Here is a 23,623-nt window from a genome sequence, read left to right on the forward strand (position 1 = left end):
TTTTGTTTTAGAAATATTGATTCATGCCTTTGTTTCGAAGCCTAACGACAAAAAAAATCTAGTTAGACTAGAAATGACTCCATCTAGGTCATTTCTAGCCAGAGCAATGATAGTGTGCCAGTTTTGTTACATGAATATAGAGTGTATATATAGAATACATATTTTCAGTGCATGCTGAATCTTTAAGGGTATCTTGAAGTCTTTATGAAGACTACTTTTTTAAATCTTTAAAGCATTTAATTCTTGCAGGAAACAACTTTTGGCATATCTATATAAAACTCCACAATATTAGGAAAAAAATGGGTGAGCCTATAATTACAACCGCAGCTCCTAGACCTCAAATTGGTGTTGGTCCCTGTTGTTCGGAGCTGGCTTTCTTCTCCGCGAGTGGGAATTTGAACCCTGCACCTTCTATGCAATAAACAGAAATACTGTCACTAAAATCTTTATCATTGTATCCTGTTTGAACACCGAAGTAATCAGAAATGGAAAACACCTGTGTTCCCCTATCCCTCCTCACCTTGCGTATTCTCAAGAGAAAATTTTCCTCAGCCCCCCCCCCCCCCGGTGCATCCTCAGTGGTTTTGCTGTAGCAACTCCCAAACTCACGTTACTTCAAAGACGGTTGGAGATGAGTAACGGTCGCAGCTTGAGCGAGAAAAACGCGCTTTCTGGTCTCCCCGGCCTCGAGAGACACGAGCACGAGCTCCGCGTGAGCGCAGCCCCGCTGCCGCCGGCGCGCGCATGCGCACGCGTGCCTTCAATCCGGCGATGATCCAGGAGGACGGGCGACGGTGAGGTGACGGGAGTCGTTGGATTGTCCGAGTGAGTAAAATGTCGGCCTGTTGTGTGTTAGGGTCACCCGGGGACGAAACGCCGAATCGGGGTGGGGAAGGAAAGCGTGGGGAATCGGGATGTGATCTTGACGGTAAAGAGTTGTCGAGCTTCAGGAGTTGAGAGACTCTGACGGAAAGTTTCTCTGGAGTGGGATGTCAGTGACAGCTGCAGTAACCAGGGTCGAAGGTTCCTTCTGCCCGTTCACATCCATCCTGCTAGACAGCTTAGATTTCATCCCCGTCTCATCACCTGAAATCTCTCCACTTTTTGCTATAATTTGATTTTAGACTCCTGTCCGCACCCATCAGCTCAAATTTCAATTTACTTGGACTGATGGAGACCTCCCAAAACAAAAACTCATGCAATGTTGAGCGGTTGCTACTCAACAAAACCCCTGTGGCCGCTACAATTTGGAAATATAGCGATGACTGAGCATTTGGAGGTTTTATTTTCGAGGCCGGCCCAATTGAATTTCATAGTTGAATATCGTTTCGTCATTTGCCAAGCCGAAAAATGAGGATCTATTTATAGTTAGGTGGGAATGAAGCTGAAATTTAGATATGAACGTAAGGACGATTTGGTTTTTATTTATTCGTTTATGGGATCATGCGTCCCTGGCTAAACTAGCACTTTTCCGAATAGCCCTTGTTGCGGAGTTGGTGATAGCTGCTTTTTGAACTGCTGCAGTCCTTGTACGTATGCGCCTGGTGCCACATTTGTCAATGGTGATGCCCTGCTGTGCTTTTCAAACAGCATTAACTTCAGTAATGGTTAAAGTAATTTGATATGCTATTTGATTATTGTATGTTTTGTGTTTTCACATTCAGTTATCTTGTGTTAATTAACGTTAGTTATTCAACCCAATGTTCTGCCAAGCATCTATTTTTATATAGCAGGTATACCAGCTAGAATATTGCTTCCAGTCCTTTGTCAAATGGCTTTCCAGCTTGATGCCCCATTCTGTTCTAAGTGTTTACTACCTGGCTTAAAGTTCCCAGTGGCTGAAGCACAGTAAAAGAAAACTCCAGAGGCAATACGGTGTGGTGCTGGAGGAACACAGCAGGCCAAGCAGCATCAGAGGAGCAGGAAAGTTTATGTTTCAGGTTGGAACCCTTCTTCAGAAAATTGCTGTGTTCCTCCACAAACACACTGTATTCTCTCTGACTCCAGCATCTGCAGTTCTTGCTATCTCAGGGAAAAAAAAATCTTCAGTTTGCATATGCATTTTAGAATTTTCCACCCTTAGTCACCTATGATAATCTACAGTCTGCCATTCCACTTGATGTACCAACCTAGAAATTTAGAACAATGTATCACTTAATTTAGGGCAGAATCTATTATATATTGCACTTTTAGTTGACAAATTAGCCTGATGTTTCTGTGATAGCACCTAATTGTTATTGGATTTACATTGATTTAATAACTTCAGATAATAGCAACCTGTAATGAAGCACTAAGTAATCTAGTGAGTTTTGAGAAGATTTGTAGCTCAGGTTGAGGTTCTGGATGTGAGTTTGCTCGCTGAGCTGGAAGGTTCGTTTTCAGACGTTTTGTCACTTTTTTTATTTGAAAAAATATACTTTATTCATAAGATGTACAAAAAATAAAACATATTTACACACCTACCCAGTCATGCAAGCCGCTCCGGGTTACCCAGGGGGTACATATACCAACTAAAAGGAAAAAAAACAAACAAAGAAGGAAAAAAAATAAAGCAAACATCCCAGCAGTTGTCACCCCGCACAGTCCCCATTGGCTCCCTGACCAGTTGGGGAAGGCGCCAGCTGGGCCCAGGCACCAGATAGGGCCTTTTTTTCTATTCTGGACGAGAGGTTTCATACTGTGGTCTTTTCCCACCGCGCCTTGGCGGCGGCTGCCCCAAGCTTTAGCGCGTCCCTCAGCACGTAGTCCTGGACCTTGGAGTGCGCCAGTCTGCAACACTCGGTTGGGGTCAGTTCATTCAGCTGGCAGACCAGCAAGTTGTGGGCAGACCAAAAAGCGTCTTTCACCGCATTGATGGTCCTCCAGGTGCAGTTGATGTTGGTCTCGGTGTGCGTCCCGGGAAACAGCCCGTAGAGCATGGAGTCCCGCGTCACGGAGCTGCTCGGGACGAACCTCGACAAATACCACTGCATCCCCCTCCAGACCTCCTGCACATAGGCACACTCCAGAAGGAGGTGATCGACAGTCTCGTCCCCCCCGCAGCCACCTCGAGGGCAGCGTGCGGTGTCGCAGAGATTCCGGGCATGCATAAAGGATCTCACTGGCAGAGCCCCTCTCACCGCCAGCCAAGCAATGTCCTTGTGCTTGTTTGAAAGTTCTGGCGATGAGGCATTCTGCCAAACGACTTTGGCAGTCTGCGTGGGGAACCACACAACGGGATCCACCCTCTCCTTTTCCCGAAGGGTCTCGAGGATACTACGTGCTGACCACTGACTGACGGCCTTGTGGTCAAAGGTGTTTCCTTTCAAAAATTTCTCCACGAAGGACAGGTGGTACGGAACGGTCCAACTACTCAGAGCGTTCCGCGGCAACGAGGCCAGTCCCATCCTTCGCAACACCGGGGACAAGTAGAACCTCAGTAAGTAGTGACACTTGGTGTTTGTGTACTGTGGATCTATGCACAGCTTGATGCAGCCGCACACAAAGGTAGCCGTCAGGGCGAGGGTGGCGTTCGGTACGCCCTTTCCCCCAATTTCCAGGTCTTTGTACATGGTGTCCCTGTGGACCCGGTCCATCCTCGACCCCCAAATGAAGTGGAAGATGGCCCGGGTGACTGCAGCGGCGCAGGTCCAGGGAGTAGGCCAGGCCTGCACCACATACAACAGTACCGAAAGCCCCTCTCACCTGACAACCAGGTTCTTACCCGCAATGGAGAGGGACCAGCATCCACCTGCCCAGCTTCTGCTTCAATTTGGTAATACCCTCCTCCCAAGTCTTAGTGCACGCCCCAGCTCCACCAAACCAAACACCCAGCACCTTCAGGTAGTCTGTCCTGACGGTGAAGGGGATGAAGGAGCGGTCGTCCCAGTTCCCAAAGAACATGACCTCGCTCTTACCCCTATTGACTTTGGCACCCGAGGCCAGTTCAAACCGGCCGCAGATGTCCAGTAGTCTACTCACTGACCGACGATCGGTGCAGAAGACGGCGACATCGTCCATGTACAGGGAGGTCTTGACCTGAAGGCCTCCGCTGCCTGGGATAGTCACGCCCTTCAGGCTCACATCTTTCCTGATGGAGGCGGCGAAGGGCTCCACACAGCACACAAACAAGGCAGGAGAGAGCGGGCAGCCCTGACTGACTCCAGATCTGACAGGAAAACTGTCTGATTCCCACCCGTTGATCGAGACTGCGCTAACGATGTTGGCGTAGAGCAGCCGGATCCAATTGCGGATGCCCTCCCCCAACCCCCAATTTGGAGAGGATGTCCCTCATTTAAGCATGAGAGACCCTGTCGAAGGCCTTCTCCTGGTCCAGTCTGACGAGGCAGGTGCCCACCCGCCTGTCCTGTACGTAGGCGATCGTATCCCTGATGATCGCGAGGCTCTCAGCGATCTTCCTGCCCGGCACAGCACAGGTTTGGTCAGGGTGAATCACCGACTCCAGGACAGACCTGACCCGGTTGGCTATGGCCTTGGCCAGGATTTTGTAGTCCACTTTCAAAAGTGAAATGGGACGCCAATTCTTAATTTCTTCCCTCTTCCCCCTTCCTCTTGTAAATGAGGGTGATGATGCCCTTCCTCATGGACTTGCACATTTCCCCTGCCCGAAGCGCACTATGGTACACCTCCAGCAGGTCGTGGCCGACCAGGTCCCACAGAGCGGAATACAGCTCGACCGGTAAGCCGTTGCTCCCGGGAGTCCTATTCCTCTCCAAGGACTTGAGGGCTCTGGTCAGCTCGTCCAGGGATATCGGCCGGTCCAGCCACTCCCTCGTGCCGTCGTCTAAGACCTCCGTGATAGACGACAGGAACGACTCGGAGGCCGTGCTGTCCGTGGGCTTCATGTCGTACAGTCCGGCATAGAAGGATCTGCTGATCCTCAAAATGTCAGGCTGAGACGACGTCACCGAGCTGTCGTCCTCCTACAGCCGGCTAAGCACAGAGCTCTCTTTGTGCACCTTCTAAAAGAAGAAACGCGAGCACGTCTCGTCCCGCTCCACGGAGCGGACCCTGGACCGGAAGATTATCCGGGAGGCCTCCGCGGCGAAGAGCGAGGCTTGCTGGCCCCTCACCTCGTGGAGGTCCTCTGTGACATCGACCCCCATCAACTGCAGAAGGAGCAGGTTCTGCACCCTTTTCTGGAGTCGCGACAGCTTTCCCCGCCTCTCTCTTGCCTTCCGAACACCCTTGAGGACAAAGAACCTCTTGATGTTCTCCTTCGTCTCCCACCAGTCGCCTGGAGACTCAGAGGGGTTTCACGGTTCTCCAACCGGCGTACTTCCTCTTAAGCTCCTCGACGTACTCTGGGGTCAGAGTCGTGTTGAGCTTCCACGTCCCCTTGCCGGCCGGCTGGTCGTCCTGTAAGTGACAGTCGGCCAGCGGGAGGCAGTGGTCAGAGAAGAACACCGGCTCGACGCCGGTGGACCTGACCGAGAACGCCCGTGACGCAAACAGGAAGACTATCTTTGAGCGGATAGACCCGTCTGGCCGCGACCAGGTGTACCTCCGCTGCGCTCCGTCTGCAGGGATGCTGAAGACGTCGAGCAGCTTGGCGTCCTTCACCGTGCTCATCAGGAATCTGGACGTGACGTCCAGTTGACTCCTCCCACCCGCTGTCCCCACGTCGGATCTTCGCTGAAGTCTCCGCCTAGGATGACCGGCCTGGACGTAGCCAGCAGGGGTGGAAGCCGCTGCAGGACGGCCAACCGCTCATTCCGTACCGCTGGGGCGTACACGTTGATCAGTCTCAGGGGAGCGTTCCTGTAGGTGACGTCAGCCACTAGGAGGCACCCCCCCCCCCACCACCTCCTGAACTTGAGAGATGGTGAAGTTGCGCCCCCGCAGCAGAATAGCCAGGCCCGAGGAGCGACAGTCGTTACCCCCCCCGACCAGATCGAAGGCCCACAGGCCCAGGCACCGGACCATTTCCCGTTCCTGCCGAGGTGCGGTATCCCGCACTCCTGCAGAAACAGGAGGTCTGCCTTGATGGTGGTCAGGTAGGCCAACGTGGATACACATCTTGCGGTGGACTTGACACTGCGCACATTAATGCTCGCAACTCGTACCCCCATTGTGGGCAGTGACCGCAGTACCCTTCCCAAACTCCAAGGTCCAGCCCCTCCATCTGTCCCTTCATGCCCATTGCCCGGGCCAACTGCTGGACGCTGTCCGGGCTCAGGAAACCGTCTGTGCTGCCTTCTGGGTGGCATCCCCCTGTCAGGGGTGCGGAGGCAGGAGGGTCCGGCTCAGGGTCAGGCTGGGGACGGGCTGTTTCCTCCTTCCCGCCTGGAAGTTCCGGGGGGCCCTGCAGTGCCCCAGCGGCACTTGACTGGGTGTCGGAGGGAGCCTCAGGACGCCTCCCGTCACCTGGAAGCGGGGTGCTGCTTTCCTTCTCCCTCGAGATCTTTAACTTCTGCTTTGGGCATCCCTCTCCGAATCCCCCTTGTCAGAGGAGCTCTTATAGCCCCCCTGTAGCTGCCTCTTCCCGCCTGATGGTTGCGGTTCCTGGGCCCGTCGACGCACCTTCCTCCTCGCTTTCCGGACCGTCGTCCACTCCCCTGGGTTGCCGGTCGCCTGTCGCCGCCTCCATCGACTTCAGGTTGTCGGGGGGGATTTGAGCCTGCAGGGGTGCTTTGCTGGCCTCGGGCCCATCCTGCCGGCTGGGCCCTCCTGCACGACCTGGCCCTCCTGCACATTAGTGGGGTCCTTGCTGGGCCCTGGTTCCTTCCTCTCCTCCGGGGGGGCTGGCCCCGCATTGCCCCTGCTGGCGACCTGGGCGTAGGTGGTCCCCCGCTGCGGGCATGCCCTATAGAGGTGGCCCGCTTCCCCGCAAAGGTTGCAGCTTTTGTCTTGTGGGCAATCCTTTGCAAGGTGTCCCTCCTCCCTGCAGTTCCTGCAGATGGTGGCTTTGCAGTCGGCTGCCACGTGACCCGACCTACAACAGGCATGGCAGACTTTAGGTTGCCCTGCATAGGTCAGGTAGCCCTTGCTCCTGTCGATCGCGAAGCTGGATGGTGGGTGTACGACATTTCCGTCCGCGCCCATCCTCAGCGTCACCTTGACCTGCCTCTTACTCGTCCAGATGCCAAAGGGGTCCATGATGTCAGTTAGGTCCCCTTCCACTTTCACGTACCTTCCAAGGAAGGTCAGGACATCAACTGCTGGCACATGCGGGTTGTACATGTGTACAGTCACCATACTGCTCCTCAGCTCTGGCATCACAAACAGCGGGACAGCGGTCAATACAGAGAGGGGGCCCTCACCTCCTTTCTCCTTGAAAACCTCCAGGAAGCGCTCGCAAAGCTTGGCACTCCTGAAGGTCACATCGTAAAAACCTCCTCCGGGGAAATCCTGCAGGCAGTAAATGTCCGCAGCAGCGAAGCCGCAACAGTCCAACAGGACCCTCTTCACGAAGAAGGTGCGGTCCACAGGTGCACCTTCATCCACCTTCTTTACGGAAACACGGATGGTGTTCCGGACCCCCTGACCTGGGGCACGAGCACTTGCCGCAGCCATCGTTGCAGGTTGGCTGCTCCCCTGAACCAGCTTTAGGCCGAAGCCAGCATTAAGATCCACTGGTCGCAAGGGCGCGCAGCCAACCCGACGTCCTCCCTTCACCTCCAAGACAGCACTTCCCCCCGCTCTCGGTCCACAAGAGAGTGGGTCTTTATTTTGTTCCAGATGTCAGCTGGTTCACTGTATCTGTATTTAAGGATACGAGTGATAGTGAGTCATGTCGTTTTGTGGCTAGCTGATGTTCATGTATCCTGGTGGCTAGCTTTCTGCCAGTTTGTCCAATGTAGTGTTTGTCACAGTTCTTGCAAGCTGGCTACGTCCAGGCCGGTCATCCTAGGCGGAGACTTCAACTGCATCATTGATGCAGATGGAAGATCCGGCGTGGGGACAGCGGGTGGGGGGAGTCAACTGGATGTCACGTCCAGATTCCTGATGGGCATGGTGAAGGATGCCAAGCTGCCCGATGTCTTCAGCACCCCTGCAGACGGAGCGCAGCAAAGGTACACCTGGTCACGGCCAGACAGGTCTATCCGCTCAAGGATAGACTTCCTGTTTGCTTCACTGACATTCTCGGTCAGGTCCACCGGCGTTGAGCCGGTGTTCTTCTCTGACCACTGCCTCCCGCTGGCCGACTGTCACTTACAGGACGACCAGCCGGCCGGCAAGGGGACGTGGAAGCTCAACACGACTCTGACCCCAGAGTACGTCGAGGAGCTTAAGAGGAAGTACGCCGGTTGGAGAACCGTGAAACCCCTCTTTGAGTCTCCAGGCGACTGGTGGGAGACGAAGGAGAACATCAAGAGGTTCTTTGTCCTCAAGGGTGTTCAGAAGGCAAGAGAGAGGCGGGGAAAGCTGTCGCGACTCCAGAAAAGGGTGCAGAACCTGCCCCTTCTGCAGTTGATGGGGGTTGATGTAACGGAGGACCTCCACGAGGTGAGGGGCCAGCAAGCCTCGCTCTTCGCCGCGGAGGCCTCCCGGATAATCTTCCGGTCCAGGGTCCGCTCCGTGGAGCAGGACAAGACGTGCTCGCGTTTCTTCTTTGAGAAGGTGCACAAAGAGAGCTCTGTGCTTAGCCGGCTGAAGGAGGACAACGGCTCGGTGACGTCGTCTCGGCCCGACATTTTGAGGATCAGCAGATCCTTCTATGCCGGACTGTACGACACGAAGCCCACGGACAGCAGACCTCCGAGTCGTTCCTGTCGTCTATCACGGAGGTCTTAGACGACGGCACGAGGGAGTGGCTGGACCGGCCGATATCCCTGGACGAGCTGACCAGAGCCCTCAAGTCCTTGGAGAGGAATAGGACTCCCGGAAGCGACGGCTTACCGGTCGAGCTGTATTCCGCTCTGTGGGGCCTGGTCGGCCACGACCTGCTGAAGGTGTACCATAGTGCGCTTTGGGCAGGGGAAATGTGCAAGTCCATGAGGAAGGGCATCATCACCCTCATTTACAGGAGGAAGCGGGAGAGGGAAGAAATTAAGAATTGGCGTCCCATTTCACTTTTGAACGTGGACTACAAAATCCTGGCCAAGGTCATAGCCAACCGGGTCAGGTCTGTCCTGGAGTCGGTGATTCACCCTGACCAAACCTGTGCTGTGCCGGGCAGGAAGATCTCTGACAGCCTCGCGCTCATCAGGGATACGATCGCCTACGTACAGGACAGGCGGGTGGACACCTGCCTCGTCAGACTGGACCAGGAGAAGGCCTTCGACAGGGTCTCTCATGCTTACATGAGGGATGTCCTCTCCAAATTGGGGTTCGGGGAGGGCATCCGCAATTGGATCCGGCTGCTCTACGCCAACATCGTTAGCGCAGTCTCGATCAACGGGTGGGAATCAGACAGTTTTCCTGTCAGATCTGGAGTCAGTCAGGGCTGCCCGCTCTCTTCTGCCTTGTTCGTGTGCTGTGTGGAGCCCTTCGCCGCCTCCATCAGGAAGGACGTGAGCCTGAAGGGCGTGACTATCCCAGGCAGCGGAGGCCTTCAGGTCAAGACCTCCCTGTACATGGACGCTGTCGCTGTCTTCTGCACCGATCGTCGGTCAGTGAGTAGACTATTGGACATCTGCGGCCAGTTTGAACTGGCCTCGGGTGCCAAAGTCAATAGGGGTAAGAGCGAGGTCATGTTCTTTGGGAACTGGGACGACCGCTCCTTCATCCCCTTCACCGTCAGGACAGACTACCTGAAGGTGCTGGGTGTTTGGTTTGGTGGAGCTGGGGCATGCACTAAGACTTGGGAGGAGCGTATCACCAAATTGAAGCAGAAGCTGGGCAGGTGGACGCTCCGGTCCCTCTCCATCGCAGTTAAGAACCTGGTTGTCAGGTGAGAGGGGCTTTCGGTACTGTTGTATGTGGCGCAGGCCTGGCCTATTCCCTGGATCTGCGCCGCTGCAGTCACCCGGGCCATCTTCCACTTCATTTGGGGGTCGAGGATGGACCGGGTCCACAGGGACACCATGTACAAAGACCTGGAAATTGGGGGAAAGGGCGTACCGAACGCCACCCTCGCCCTGACGGCTACCTTTGTGTGCGGCTGCATCAAGCTGTGCGTAGATCCTCAGTACACAAACACCAAGTGTCACTACTTACTGAGGTTCTACTTGTCCCCGGTGTTGCGAAGGATGGGCCTGGCCTCGTTGCCGCGGAACGCTCTGAGTAGTTGGACCGTTCCGTACCACCTGTCCTTCGTGGAGAAATTTTTGAAAGGAAACACCTTTGACCACAAGGCCGTCAGGCAGTGGTCAGCACGTAGTATCCTCGGGACCCTTCGGGAAAAGGAGAGGGTGGATCCCGTCGTGTGGTTCCCCACGCAGACTGCCAAAGTCGTTTGGCAGAATGCCTCATTGCCAGAACTTTCAAACAAGCACAAGGACATTGCTTGGCTGGCGGTGAGAGGGGCTCTGCCAGTGAGATCCTTTATGCATGCCCGCAATCTCTGCGCCACTGCACGCTGCCCTCAAGGTGGCTGCGGGGGGGACGAGACTGTCGATCATCTCCTTCTGGAGTGTGCCTATACGCAGGAGGTCTGGAGGGGGATGCAGTGGTATTTGTCGAGGTTCATCCCGAGCAGCTCCGTGACGCGGGGCTCCGTGCTCTACGGGCTGTTTCCGGGGTCGCACACCGAGACCAACATCAACTGCGCCTGGAGGACCATCAATGCGGTGAAAGACACTCTTTGGTCTGCCAGCTGAAAGAACTGACCCCGACCGAGTGTTGCAGACTGGCGCACTCCAAGGTCCAGGACTACGTGCTGAGGGACGCGCTAAAGCTTGGGGCAGCCGCCGCCAAGGCACGGTGGGGAAAGACCACCGTATGAACCCCCTCATCCAGAATAGGAAAAAGAACCCTATCTGGTGCCTGGGCCCAGCTGGCGCCTTCCCCAACTGGTCAGGGGGCCAACTGGGACTGTGCGGGGTGACGACTGCCGGGGTGGTTTCTTGCTTTGTTTTTTTTTTCCTTTTGTGTTTTTTCCCTTTAGTTGGTGTATGTACCCCCTGGGTAACCCGGAGCGGCTTGCATGACTGGGTGGGTGTGTAAATATGTTTTTTTTTGTACATCTTACGAATAAAGTATATTTTTTCAAATAAATAAAAGTGACGAAAAATCTGAAAACGAACCTTCCAGCTCAGCGAGCAAACTCACATCCAGAACTAAGTAATAAAATGTGAGGCTGGATGAACACAGCAGGCCAAGCAGCATCTCAGGAGCACAAAAGCTGACGTTTCGGGCCTAGACCCTTCATGACCCTCCAGAACTAAGTAATCTGCTTTCTTTTAATAAGTAATTAAAAATGGGTGTGCCTATCATAAGTTTCTCGCTTTGTACCCTGCAGCATGGATATATTCACTCTAGAAGGAGGAAATCGATCTTATTTTTCATATTGCCTAAAAATACTATTTGGTGTAATACTGAGCCATCCAGTTCCACGTCTGATCCTAGCTTGTGCTCAACAACTAACCTCAACAGGGACAACAATTGGGTCAGTAGCTACCACCTTTAGATAGGGAAGGGAAGAAAAAAAACAACCAAAAATCTTTGATAATAAAATGTGAGGCTGGATGAACACAGCAGGCCAAGCAGCATCTCAGGAGCACAAAAGCTGACGTTTCGGGCCTAGACCCTTCATCAGAGAGGGGGATGGGGGGAGGGAACTGGAATAAATAGGGAGAGAGGGGGAGGCGGACCGAAGGTGGAGAGTAAAGAAGATAGGTGGAGAGAGTGTAGGTGGGGAGGTAGGGAGGGGATAGGTCAGTCCAGGGAAGACGGACAGGTCAAGGAGGTGGGATGAGGTTAGTAGGTAGCTGGGGGTGCGGCTTGGGGTGGGAGGAAGGGATGGGTGAGAGGAAGAACCGGTTAGGGAGGCAGAGACAGGTTGGACTGGTTTTGGGATGCAGTGGATGGTGGGGGAAGAGCTGGGCTGGTTGTGTGGTGCAGTGGGGGGATGGGATGAACTGGGCTGGTTTAGGGATGCAGTAGGGGAAGGGGAGATTTTGAAACTGGTGAAGTCCACATTGATACCATATGGCTGCAGGGTTCCCAGGCGGAATATGAGTTGCTGTTCCTGCAACCTTCGGGTGGCATCATTGTGGCAGTGCAGGAGGCCCATGATGGACATGTCATCAAGAGAATGGGAGGGGGAGTGGAAATGGTTTGCGACTGGGAGGTGCAGTTGTTTGTTGCGAACTGAGCGGAGGTGTTCTGCAAAGCGGCCCCCAAGCCTCCGCTTGGTTTCCCCAATGTAGAGGAAGCCGCACCGGGTACAGTGGATGCAGTATACCACATTGGCAGATGTGCAGGTGAACCTCTGCTTAATGTGGAATGTCATCTTGGGGCCTGGGATGGGGGTGAGGGAGGAGGTGTGGGGACAAGTGTAGCATTTCCTGCGGTTGCAGGGGAAGGTGCCGGGTGTGGTGGGGTTGGAGGGCAGTGTGGAGCGAACAAGGGAGTCACGGAGAGAGTGGTCTCTCCGGAAAGCAGACAGGGGAGGGGATGGAAAAATGTCTTGGGTGGTGGGGTCGGATTGTAAATGGCGGAAGTGTCGGAGGATAATGCGTTGTATCCGGAGGTTGGTAGGGTGGTGTGTGAGAACGAGGGGGATCCTCTTGGGGCGGTAGTGGCGGGGGCGGGGTGTGAGGGATGTGTCGCGGGAAATGCGGGAGACGCGGTCAAGGGCGTTCTCGATCACTGTGGGGGGAAGTTGCGGTCCTTAAAGAACTTGGACATCTGGGATGTGCGGGAGTGGAATGTCTTATCGTGGGAGCAGATGCGGCGGAGGCAGAGGAATTGGGAATAGGGGATGGAATTTTTGCAGGAGGGTGGGTGGGAGGAGGTGTATTCTAGGTAGCTGTGGGAGTCGGTGGGCTTGAAATGGACATCAGTTACAAGCTGGTTGCCTCAGATGGAGACTGAGAGGTCCAGGAAGGTGAGGGATGTGTTGGAGATGGCCCAGGTGAACTGAAGGTTGGGGTGGAAGGTGTTGGTGAAGTGGATGAACTGTTCGAGCTCCTCTGGGGAGCAAGAGGCGGCGCCGACACAGTCATCAATGTACCGGAGGAAGAGGTGGGGTTTGGGGCCTGTGTAGGTGCGGAAGAGGGACTGTTCCACGTAACCTACAAAGAGGCAGGCATAGCTGGGGCCCATGCGGGTGCCCACGGCCGACGACCTCATCGCTCCGCCCACAACCTCCACAGCCTGCAACCCCAGAGGAGACAGCCACACTGAGCCCTGCCGCATCTTCACCATCCCCCCCAGACCTCCCACTGACTGAGGACGAACGGTCAGTCCTTAGCAAGGGGCTCACCTTTGTCCCCCTACAACCACACATCAACGAATACCAGTCACGGTCGGACATAGAGCAGTTTTTCCGCCGTCTTCGCCTCCATGCCTACTTCTTCAACCGGGAACCCAACCCTCCTTCCACTGACCCCTTCACCCGCTTCCAACACAAGTCCTCCTCCTGGACACCACCCCCAGGCCTCCTACCCTCCCTCGACCTCTTCATCTCCAACTGCCGTCGAGACATTAACCGCCTCAACCTCTCCACCCCTCTCACCCACTCCAACCTCTCCCCCGCAGAACGGGCAGCCCTCCGCTCCCTCCGCTCCAACCCCAACCTCACCATCAAACCCGCAGACAAGGGTGGCGCAGTGGTAGTATGGCGCACTGACCTCTACATCGCCGAGGCCAGACGCCAACTCTCCGACACCACCTCCTACCGCCTCCTCGATCATGACCCCACACCCGAGCACCAAACCATCATCTCCAACACCATTCACGACCTCATCACCTCAGGGGACCTCCCACCCACAGCCTCCAACCTCATTGTTCCCCAACCCCGCACGGCCCGTTTCTATCTCCTTCCCAAAATCCACAAACCTGCCTGGCATGGTCGACCCATCGTCTCAGCCTGCTCCTGCCCCACCGAACTCATCTCCACCTATCTGGACTCCATTTTCACCCCTTTGGTCCAGGAACTCCCCACCTACGTCCGTGACACCACCCACGCCCTCCACCTCCTCCAGGACTTCCAATTCCCTGGCCCCCAACACCTCATATTCACCATGGACGTCCAGTCCCTGTACACCTGCATTCCGCATGGAGATGGCCTCAAGGCCCTCCACTTCTTCCTGTCCCGCAGGCGCGACCAGGCCCCCTCCACCGACACTCTCATCCGCCTAGCTGAACTCGTCCTCACACTCAACAACTTCTCTTTTGACTCCTCCCACTTCCTACAGACTAAGGGGGTGGCCATGGGCACCCGCATGGGCCCCAGCTATGCCTGCCTCTTTGTAGGTTACGTGGAACAGTCCCTCTTCCGCACCTACACAGGCCCCAAACCCCACCTCTTCCTCCGGTACATTGATGACTGTGTCGGCGCCGCCTCTTGCTCCCCAGAGGAGCTCGAACAGTTCATCCACTTCACCAACACCTTCCACCCCAACCTTCAGTTCACCTGGGCCATCTCCAACACATCCCTCACCTTCCTGGACCTCTCAGTCTCCATCTGAGGCAACCAGCTTGTAACTGATGTCCATTTCAAGCCCACCGACTCCCACAGCTACCTAGAATACACCTCCTCCCACCCACCCTCCTGCAAAAATTCCATCTCCTATTCCCAATTCCTCCGCCTCCGCCGCATCTGCTCCCACGATAAGAAATTCCACTCCCGCACATCCCAGATGTCCAAGTTCTTTAAGGACCGCAACTTTCCCCCCACAGTGATCGAGAACGCCCTTGACCGCATTTCCCGCGACACATCCCTCACACCCCGCCCCCGCCACTACCGCCCCAAGAGGATCCCCCTCGTTCTCACACACCACCCTACCAACCTCCGGATACAACGCATTATCCTCCGACACTTCCGCCATTTACAATCCGACCCCACCACCCAAGACATTTTTCCATCCCCTCCCCTGTCTGCTTTCCGGAGAGACCACTCTCTCCGTGACTCCCTTGTTCGCTCCACACTGCCCTCCAACCCCACCACACCCGGCACCTTCCCCTGCAACCGCAGGAAATGCTACACTTGTCCCCACACCTCCTCCCTCACCCCCATCCCAGGCCCCAAGATGACATTCCACATTAAGCAGAGGTTCACCTGCACATCTGCCAATGTAGTATACTGCATCCACTGTACCCGGTGCGGCTTCCTCTACATTGGGGAAACCAAGCGGAGGCTTGGGGACCGCTTTGCAGAACACCTCCGCTCAGTTCGCAACAAACAACTGCACCTCCCAGTCGCAAACCATTTCCACTCCCCCTCCCATTCTCTTGATGACATGTCCATCATGGGCCTCCTGCACTGCCACAATGATGCCACCCGAAGGTTGCAGGAACAGCAACTCATATTCCGCCTGGGAACCCTGCAGCCATATGGTATCAATGTGGACTTCACCAGTTTCAAAATCTCCCCTTCCCCTACTGCATCCCTAAACCAGCCCAGTTCATCCCCTCCCCCCACTGCACCACACAACCAGCCCAGCTCTTCCCCCCCCATCCACTGCATCCCAAAACCAGTCCAACCTGTCTCTGCCTCCCTAACCGGTTCTTCCTCTCACCCATCCCTTCCTCCCACCCCAAGCCGCACCCCCAGCTACCTACTAACCTCATCCCACCTCCTTGACCTGTCCGTCTTCCCTGGACTGACCTATCCCCTCCCTACCTCCCCACCTACACTCTCTCCACCTATCTTCTTTACTCTCCACCTTCGGTCCGCCTCCCCCTCTCTCCCTATTTATTCCAGTTCCCTCCCCCCATCCCCCTCTCTGATGAAGGGTCTAGGCCCGAAACGTCAGCTTTTGTGCTCCTGAGATGCTGCTTGGCCTGCTGTGTTCATCCAGCCTCACATTTTATTATCTTGGAATCTCCAGCATCTGCAGTTCCCATTACCTCTGATACTATTTTAACCAAAAATCTTTGCTCTGGATAGCTGCCTTGTGACGGCTACTGGGAAGTGCTTGAATGTGTGGATGTGATACCCTCAACTGTCAAAACCTTTGTTTGCATTCACTAAAGCATAAGTAAAATATTACACATGCCCAAAATCTGAAATTAAAACGGAAAATGTTAGCATTCACTACCAAGATGTACATGTATAGAGTGACCTTTCGTTAGAGAAACAGGATAGCGTCAGACATATCTGAACCCTACATTAGTTACTTTTGAGAGGAGCGGAAGATTTTGGGTGTAGCAAGAAGAATTATAATCTGAAGATGTCAAACAGTCATTGCCTTTTAAAGTTAAGCAATATTGTATTGTTCAGAGAAAAGTGAATACGTTCCTCAAATTCATAACTACAGTTGTACTTCAAATGGAAATTATATGCAGTTTACTAAAGAAAATTGTTGGAAAATCTCAGCAGATCTGGCAGTATTTGTGGAAAGAAATCGGAGTTAATCCTTCTTCAGAACAGTTAGGGTCACTGGACCCAAAACATTAACTCTGATTTTTCTCTAGCAACGCTGCCAGACCTGCTGAGATTATCCAGCAATTTCTGTTTCATTTTCTGATTTCCAGCAACTGCAGTAATTTTGGTTTTATATATGCCGTTTACCTCTCTTCATTGTGAGATGTAAAGTACTGGTGCAATTACAGGTCTAAAAGTTGTCATTTCCTTTCTGCTGTATTGACTTACATTTGGCCATGAAGGTGAATGAAAACTTTTTGTTTCTATAAGTAATGTGGGACTGGCAGGTTTCTTACTGATAAATTGAAATCACCTCAGGCAACCCAGGGGCTGTTTCAAGTGAATAGCCAGCTGGAGCATGATTTTTTTTAAAAGAAAGTGATCTAATGTATATGACACAAAATAAAACCCTTCCAGGAAGTCTGCAGGAATATGGTATGAACGATCCTAAACACCAGAAGTATATTACAAGTGTTACTTGAGGTTTGACTTCAAACATGTTGTGGGATTGTTATAGGAGTATTAATGCTTATGACTAATATTTATAACTTTTTGACAAGCTTTAGAAATCCAAAATAGGCAAACTTTCTGTTTTTGTTCAGTCAGGTCTAACTTAACAATGATTTTACCCTTTGGTTTTGGTATGGCTTGAAAAATGTAGGTAAGGGTAACTTTAAAAGTGACAAGAACCAGAAGAATACATTGTATACTTATTATTACATTTTAATATAATATTAAACATATTTTAGGTCATAGATCTCTAATATTTTAGTACAGATGTTAATGGGAATTCTGAAATTAAATATTTCAGTCTTTTTTGTTACAATATAACATTGACATGCAATAATTTAGCTTATATTTTGAGATACATAATACATATTCAAAATCATCAAGATTTTTATATTTTAGGATTTTTGTTATCAAATTACATTTTGGGGTATATGCTGTATTTAAGACCTAATTCAGTGTTGTGCAATTATACAAATATTGTGTGATGAAATTATTTTTCTTAGATTCTGTGTTAAGGTTCAGTCATGTTAATTCACCGGATACTTTGAATGTTAAAAGGTTAGTATTGTATTAATTTTTAAAATTAAAATAATAAAACATTGTCTTTTGCTGCTTGCCACCTGGTTTATATGGTAATCATTAATTCTACCCTTCTTATTTGCATCCATTGTAGATTTAACCAGACTGTTTTGCAGCCTTGTAACACTGTTTGATCCTTCTTTCCACTTCTGACCTCGTAGATATGACAGCATAAAACTACCCATACTTTAATTCATCTGCTGCCTTTGTCACTTGCAAGCATTTCTCTAGTGCTGTTCTGATTAAACTCCTATCCTCCATAAATTACAGCCCACCAGAACTGTGCTGTATGTCAGCCATCCCTTAGCAAATTCTGACCAGTTTTCACTTCCGTGCTCGCTGATCCATGTCCCTCCCTGTCCTTCAGTGACTCAAATTTAAAGCTTTTAGCTTTATGTGCAAATCACTTCATGACCTCATCCCCCTCCACTACTCACCCCACCTCAAGCATTCCACACCACCCCTCCCCATCTGATTCTTACAGTCCTTATGGAACAGTATTTTTACAACTCTGATCTCTTGTATAAACTCACCCCTCCACCCCAAACCCAAGTGACGAGTGGATAAATTGCTGAATTATACAGTGCAGAAGGAGGTCATTTGTCCCATCATGTCTGCACTTGCTCTGCATGTTTTGATTTGGTGCCTGTCTTTTCATCATAACCATGCTTCATTTCCCCAGTGCACCCAGCAAAGGTGTGACACCTGCCCATTTACTTCCCCCCCTCCCCAGTATCTAAGAGACCAAGCATAATTTCCAGAATGCACTTCCCAGAATCTAGTCTAATGCATTCGCTGCTCGCAATGTGATCTCCTCTACATTGGGGAAACAAAGTGTAGGTGGGGTCACCGTTTTGCAGAACATCTTCGTTCTGCCGCAAAAAAGAACCTGAACTGCCATTTCCCTTCGACTTTAAATCACCAACCTAACCTGGCAAACATTGCTGTCTCAGACTTGTTGCAATGTTCCATCGAACCTCAGTGCAAGCTGGGAAAACAACACCTTGCTTTCTGCTTTGGGACCCTGCAGCCCTCTGGACTCAATATCTTGTTCAATAATTCTAGGGCCTAAACTTTCCCGTGACCTAGCCTCCTACCCCGCACTACCCCTCCAATACTTGTTATCACATAGCCTTCCATTACACACTACCTATTACTAGTCACTAACAGTCCCCATTAACAGTTGCTGAACCTCCTAGCCAGACCATTATCAATTCCTTTGTCTATCCAACTGCTCTTCTCTCTGTTTGGGCTCTATGCTTTACCCTGTCATTTACTCTCTACATCATCTGCCAACCCCAACCACCCCCCACCACCATTTTCCCCGCAGCCCCCCCACCCCCCGCCCGCCAGCACCCAGCCATCTCCTGCATGAAAACAGACATTTTCCTAGCTACCATCATGATGTCCACACAATGTTTTCAGCAGAAGTTGGCTCAGCCTTGATAAACAGTAAATAGGTTCATCACATTTTACTTAATAGCTAACTAAATTACATTTTTAGTGCATGATGGTTTCTTATGAAACATTAAATATAAGTACATATTACTGCTGCTGAAACATTCTGGTACCCACAATAAAATGACAACTCCTGCAACAGTTTGAACACTGGTTAGCTCCTCCTAGATAATAAAGTGTGAAACTGGATGAACACAGCAGGCCAAGCAGCATCTCAGGAGCACAAAAGCTGAAGTTTCGGGCCTAGACCCTTCATCAGAGGCCACCTTACCTCCTCCTAGTTTTTTGTTAATATCCTGCTGGGTGATCCTTATCTTGTGATATCAGCTAACCCTTTCCAGTACTATCTTTTCAATCACAGCCACTCATCAGTTCATGGTGCTGTGAAATATTACCCAGGTCCACTTATCTTATTGTTTTCCCACACTTCTTCTGCAAGCAATTTTCCAGAAGTTCTTTTCCTTTTTTGAAAAGTCTTCTCTAGGTCTTTTGGGTCACCAGTTAGTTCGCTGTATTGCTGCCCAGTTTGTATATTATAGAATCATGGAGTCATACAGCATGGAAACAGACCCTTCAGCCCAATCCATCTGTGCCGGCCAAGTTTTCCAAAATAAACTAGTCCCATGAAGGGGAACTGGCTTGAGAAACGTAGCTGTGATCAAATGATGGAGCTGACTCAGTAGGTTGAATGTCCTAAATCAGCTCCTGTGTCTTATGGTCAATCGTGTACTATTGCAGCCCTTGTAGAGCTTGTGGGCTCAGTGCTCCATTAAACCTGACTGTGACCTCTGTCATTCAGACAGGAGCCAAGGACTGGTTCAGGAAGATTTAGCTCTTAACATGCAAACTGAGATTCCATGTTCGCACTGAACCAGCATCATTGGTGAGGGAGGCCCTAAAGAAGAAATAAAGACCCAGCTGCTTACTGAGAGACACCAGTCAAATAAAATTAGCATGTCTCTGGTGATGGGATAGAACAAAATTGCCATGCACTCAGGGCAGACATTGTCCTTGCGTCTCACTGCTGCAGACTCAGGTCCTTGTGCTTTCTGATCTCCCTTCAAATCCAACCCGGTCCCCACCTTGTTCATAACACGTTTACTTCTGGGAACCGTCATACTTTGCTGGATCTCAACAAATGCAGAAGAAACCCATCTATTCTTATATGTTCATGGGATGTGGGTGTCCCTGGCCAGACCAGGATTTTATTCCCATTCCCAGTTGCCCTGAGGGCAGTTCAGAATCACCCATATTGCTTTAGGTCTGGAGTTATGTATAGCTTGGACCAGGAGATAAGATTGGTTGTGCTGTGGCTAATGCCTCACTTAGTCTCATATCTGGATTAGCAAACAGCTTTTCCTTAAATTCTGCATGCATTTGCTTAGACCTTGAGTCCCTTACTGACTGCTAAAACCCTTCTCAGCTTGGGCCTGTCACAATTGTTGTCCTGATCAGCCCCATGTTGTTGTGCTCAAGATCATTGTGCACCTATTTTGACCTCCTTGATCTTGATTTTCTTGAAATGAACTTAGAAATCAACAATCTATTGTAAAGGGCTTATTTTTCATTTATAATGAAATGTTTAGGCCTATTCATAGTTGTTGGGTGATTTTATTTAGCTAGATTGTGGTGGACTAGCGATGAAAGCATAGACCTAGATCAGTTGCTCGGAGATAAAATATAATGATATAGTTTAAGAATCATTAAACAGTGGAATAAGTTGCTGATAAATATAGATGTGATTTTTTTCTGCAACCACTCAGAGGGCAGCTTGATAAATTCCTTTGGATGACAAGTATATCTGTATATAGAAGGAATAGTAGTCAGTGTGATCTTCTGGAACTCTCTTGTTTAGTTTCTGAAATCGGAGGAAAGATATCCTGAGTTTTCTACCAAGTTAGCCTTTTTTTTAATCTTCCAGCAGATGCTATGGCTGCACTGAGGGATAGGGGTACAAATATGGGTGATGATCTGATGAACGAGTTAGTTTTCTCCTGTCCTCCTTTTATGTGTGTAAAATCCAGAGAAGATAAACAGGTTGCCAATTCATTGAGAATGAAGGGATAGGAAGCAGGTATGAAGGGAATAAATCAGGACGATAATTGTCTTGCAACTACGGTTGGACTTAACAATTTGCAGTTCTCAGAAAAAAATCCCATCCTTCTCTATTCACCACATCTAACACAAAGTAACAGTTAACGCAGCCAGAATTAGAAAAAGAAGGAAATGGAGGTGCAAGAAATAAGAAAGGAACATCAGAGGAGAACAGATAACATTGTGAAAATCAAAAACAGATGAAAGTGTGATTGTAAAGATAATTTCCCTAAATTATGTGGGTTGTGGCTGAGGTCACAAAGTATGGTTTATTATTGCCAATCAATGTAACTATTATTTAGTTCTGTGACTCATAAATGAAATCCCTAATGTGAGTTTGGTTTCCGTTACTCATGCATATGGACTCTTTATATTACACACACTTCCCAGAGGTGCAGCGTGCTTATATTATTGTGTTTTATGTCATTTATACCCTACTTCATCTAATCAAAATTGTAAATGACACCTATTGTAAAGAGCATTGGCAGTTTTATTGCCAATTATGTAAAATCAGAATTATTCTTGATGGTCATCAGTCTGCCTCTTTCATACTATAAAAATACAAAAGCATAGAATTTAAAAAAAATGCAGTAGCACATCTAGTATCAGTGCCCAATTCATTATATTCTGAACTCTCACCTATTTAACCACCTGAGAAAGGCTTCTTACTGATAATTCTTACTGACAGTTCAGTGGAACCTGAGTTTGTCAAAAGCATAGGATCTTTCCTCTTTGCTTTCATCATCTTTTTATTTTTAAGCTTCTCTGTATGCAAATGCATATTCCCCCTCTCTCCTTAGGTGTCACTTTGGCTGAATAATGAGTATGTGACCTGGTAAACTTCCTGAACAGATGTTACTAGCCTCCTATTTGGTATTTTTCTATGATAACTCAGTCAAAATCTGATCTTTACTGCATGACAAAGTAATGTGCTAACAAGATTTAAACTGTTATCCTCCAGCTGAGTGATCAAAAATATTTTGTAAAAAACTGTTGAAGAAAAGTATTTGGATTGGTAATATCAAGTGATTCTGTTACTTTATTTCTTGGCTATGAGCAGTTGAATAGCCTGGCACTAATTACCCATCATTATTTAACATTTTGTGAATGTGGTATCTTGAATTGCTTCTTCAGTGCTCTTAGTTGGAATACTGTTTTTCAGCTTTTTGATGCACTACTGAAGAAAAAATGTCCATGTCCAGATAATAAGTGACTTAGGGCAGAACTTGTAAGTGATCGTACTGCTGCACACCTTCTGGATATTTGTCTTTCTAGAAAGTGGATGTTGTGCCTTTAAAAGTCCTCTGTAAAATTGCTAAGGTTGTCCCCTTGTGTAAGAAGGGTAGCAGGGATAATCCAGGTAATTATTGACTGGTGAGCCTGACGTCAGTGGTAGGGAAGCTGCTGGAGAAGATACTGAGGGATAGGATCTATTTACATTTGGAAGAAAATGGGCTTATCAGTGATAGACAACATGGTTTTGTGCAGGGAAGGTCATGTCTTACCAACTTAATAGAATTCTTTGAGTACGTGACAAAGTTGATTGATGAGGGAAAGGCTGTAGATGCCATATACATAGACTTCAGTAATGCATTTGATAAGGTTCCCCATGGCAGGCTGATGGAGAAGTTGAAGTTGCATGGAGACCAGGGTGTGCTAGCTAGGTGGATAAAAAACTGGCTCGGCAACAGGAGACAGAGAAGTAGTAGAAGGGGGTTTCTTAAATTGGAGACCTGTGACCAATGATGTTCCACAGGGATCTATGCTGGGACCATGTTGTTTGTGATATACATAAATGATTTGGAGGAAGGTATAGGTGGCCTGATGAGCAAGTTTGCAGATGACACGAAGATTGCTGGAGTAGCAGACAGTGAAGGGGATTGTCAAAGATTACAGCAGAATATAGATAGATCGGAGAGTTGGGCAGATAAATGGCAGATGGAGTTCAATCCAGGCAAATGCGAGGTGATGCATTTTGAAAGATCGAAGCCATGAGCAAACTATACTGTAAATGGAAAAGTCCTGGGAAAAACTGATGTTCAGAGAGATCTGGGTGTTCAGGTCCATTCTTCCCTGAAGGTGGCAATGCAGGTCAATAGAGTGGTCAAGAAGGCTTATGGCATGCTTTCCTTCATTGGTCGGGGAATTGAGTACAAGAGTTGGCAGGTCATGTTACAGTTGTATAAGACTTTGGTTTGGCCACATTTAGAGTACTGCGTATAGTTCTGGTCGCCACATTACCAAAAGGATGTGGATGCTTTGGAGAGGGTGCAGAGGAGGTTCACCAGGATGTTCCCTGGTAGGGAGGGCGCTAGCTATGAAGAAAGGTTGAGTAGATTGGGACTATTTTCATTAGAAAGACAGAGATTAAGAGGGGTCCTGATTGAGGTCTATAAAATCATGAGGGGTATAGACAAGGTGGATAGCAAGAAGCTTTTTCCCAGAGTGGGAGGCACAATTACTAGAAGTCATGAGTTCAGAGTGAGAGGAGGAATGTTTAGGGGAGATGTGTGTGGAAAGTTCTTTACGCAGAGGGTGGTGGGTGCCTGGAACGCGTTGCCAGCG

The 23,623-nt window shown here is 50.1% G+C and overlaps 1 protein-coding gene across 3 annotated transcripts in view; it reads left to right on the forward strand.

Annotated features, from left to right (window-relative positions):
- The first annotated feature begins 742 nt into the window (after positions 1-742).
- Positions 743-23,623, forward strand: part of LOC125460895 (small integral membrane protein 29-like) — a 95,668-nt gene continuing 72,787 nt past the window's right edge. For 2 of the 3 annotated variants that reach the window (XR_009446860.1, XM_059652245.1), the window contains exon 1: positions 743-825. The gene's annotated coding sequence lies outside the window, so the exon portion shown is untranslated. The remainder of the gene's footprint in view (positions 826-23,623) is intronic. The other variant, XM_048549074.1, reaches the window with a different exon arrangement.

This window comes from Stegostoma tigrinum, chromosome 18 (genome assembly GCF_030684315.1).
Source record: "Stegostoma tigrinum isolate sSteTig4 chromosome 18, sSteTig4.hap1, whole genome shotgun sequence".
NCBI lineage: Eukaryota > Metazoa > Chordata > Chondrichthyes > Orectolobiformes > Stegostomatidae > Stegostoma > Stegostoma tigrinum.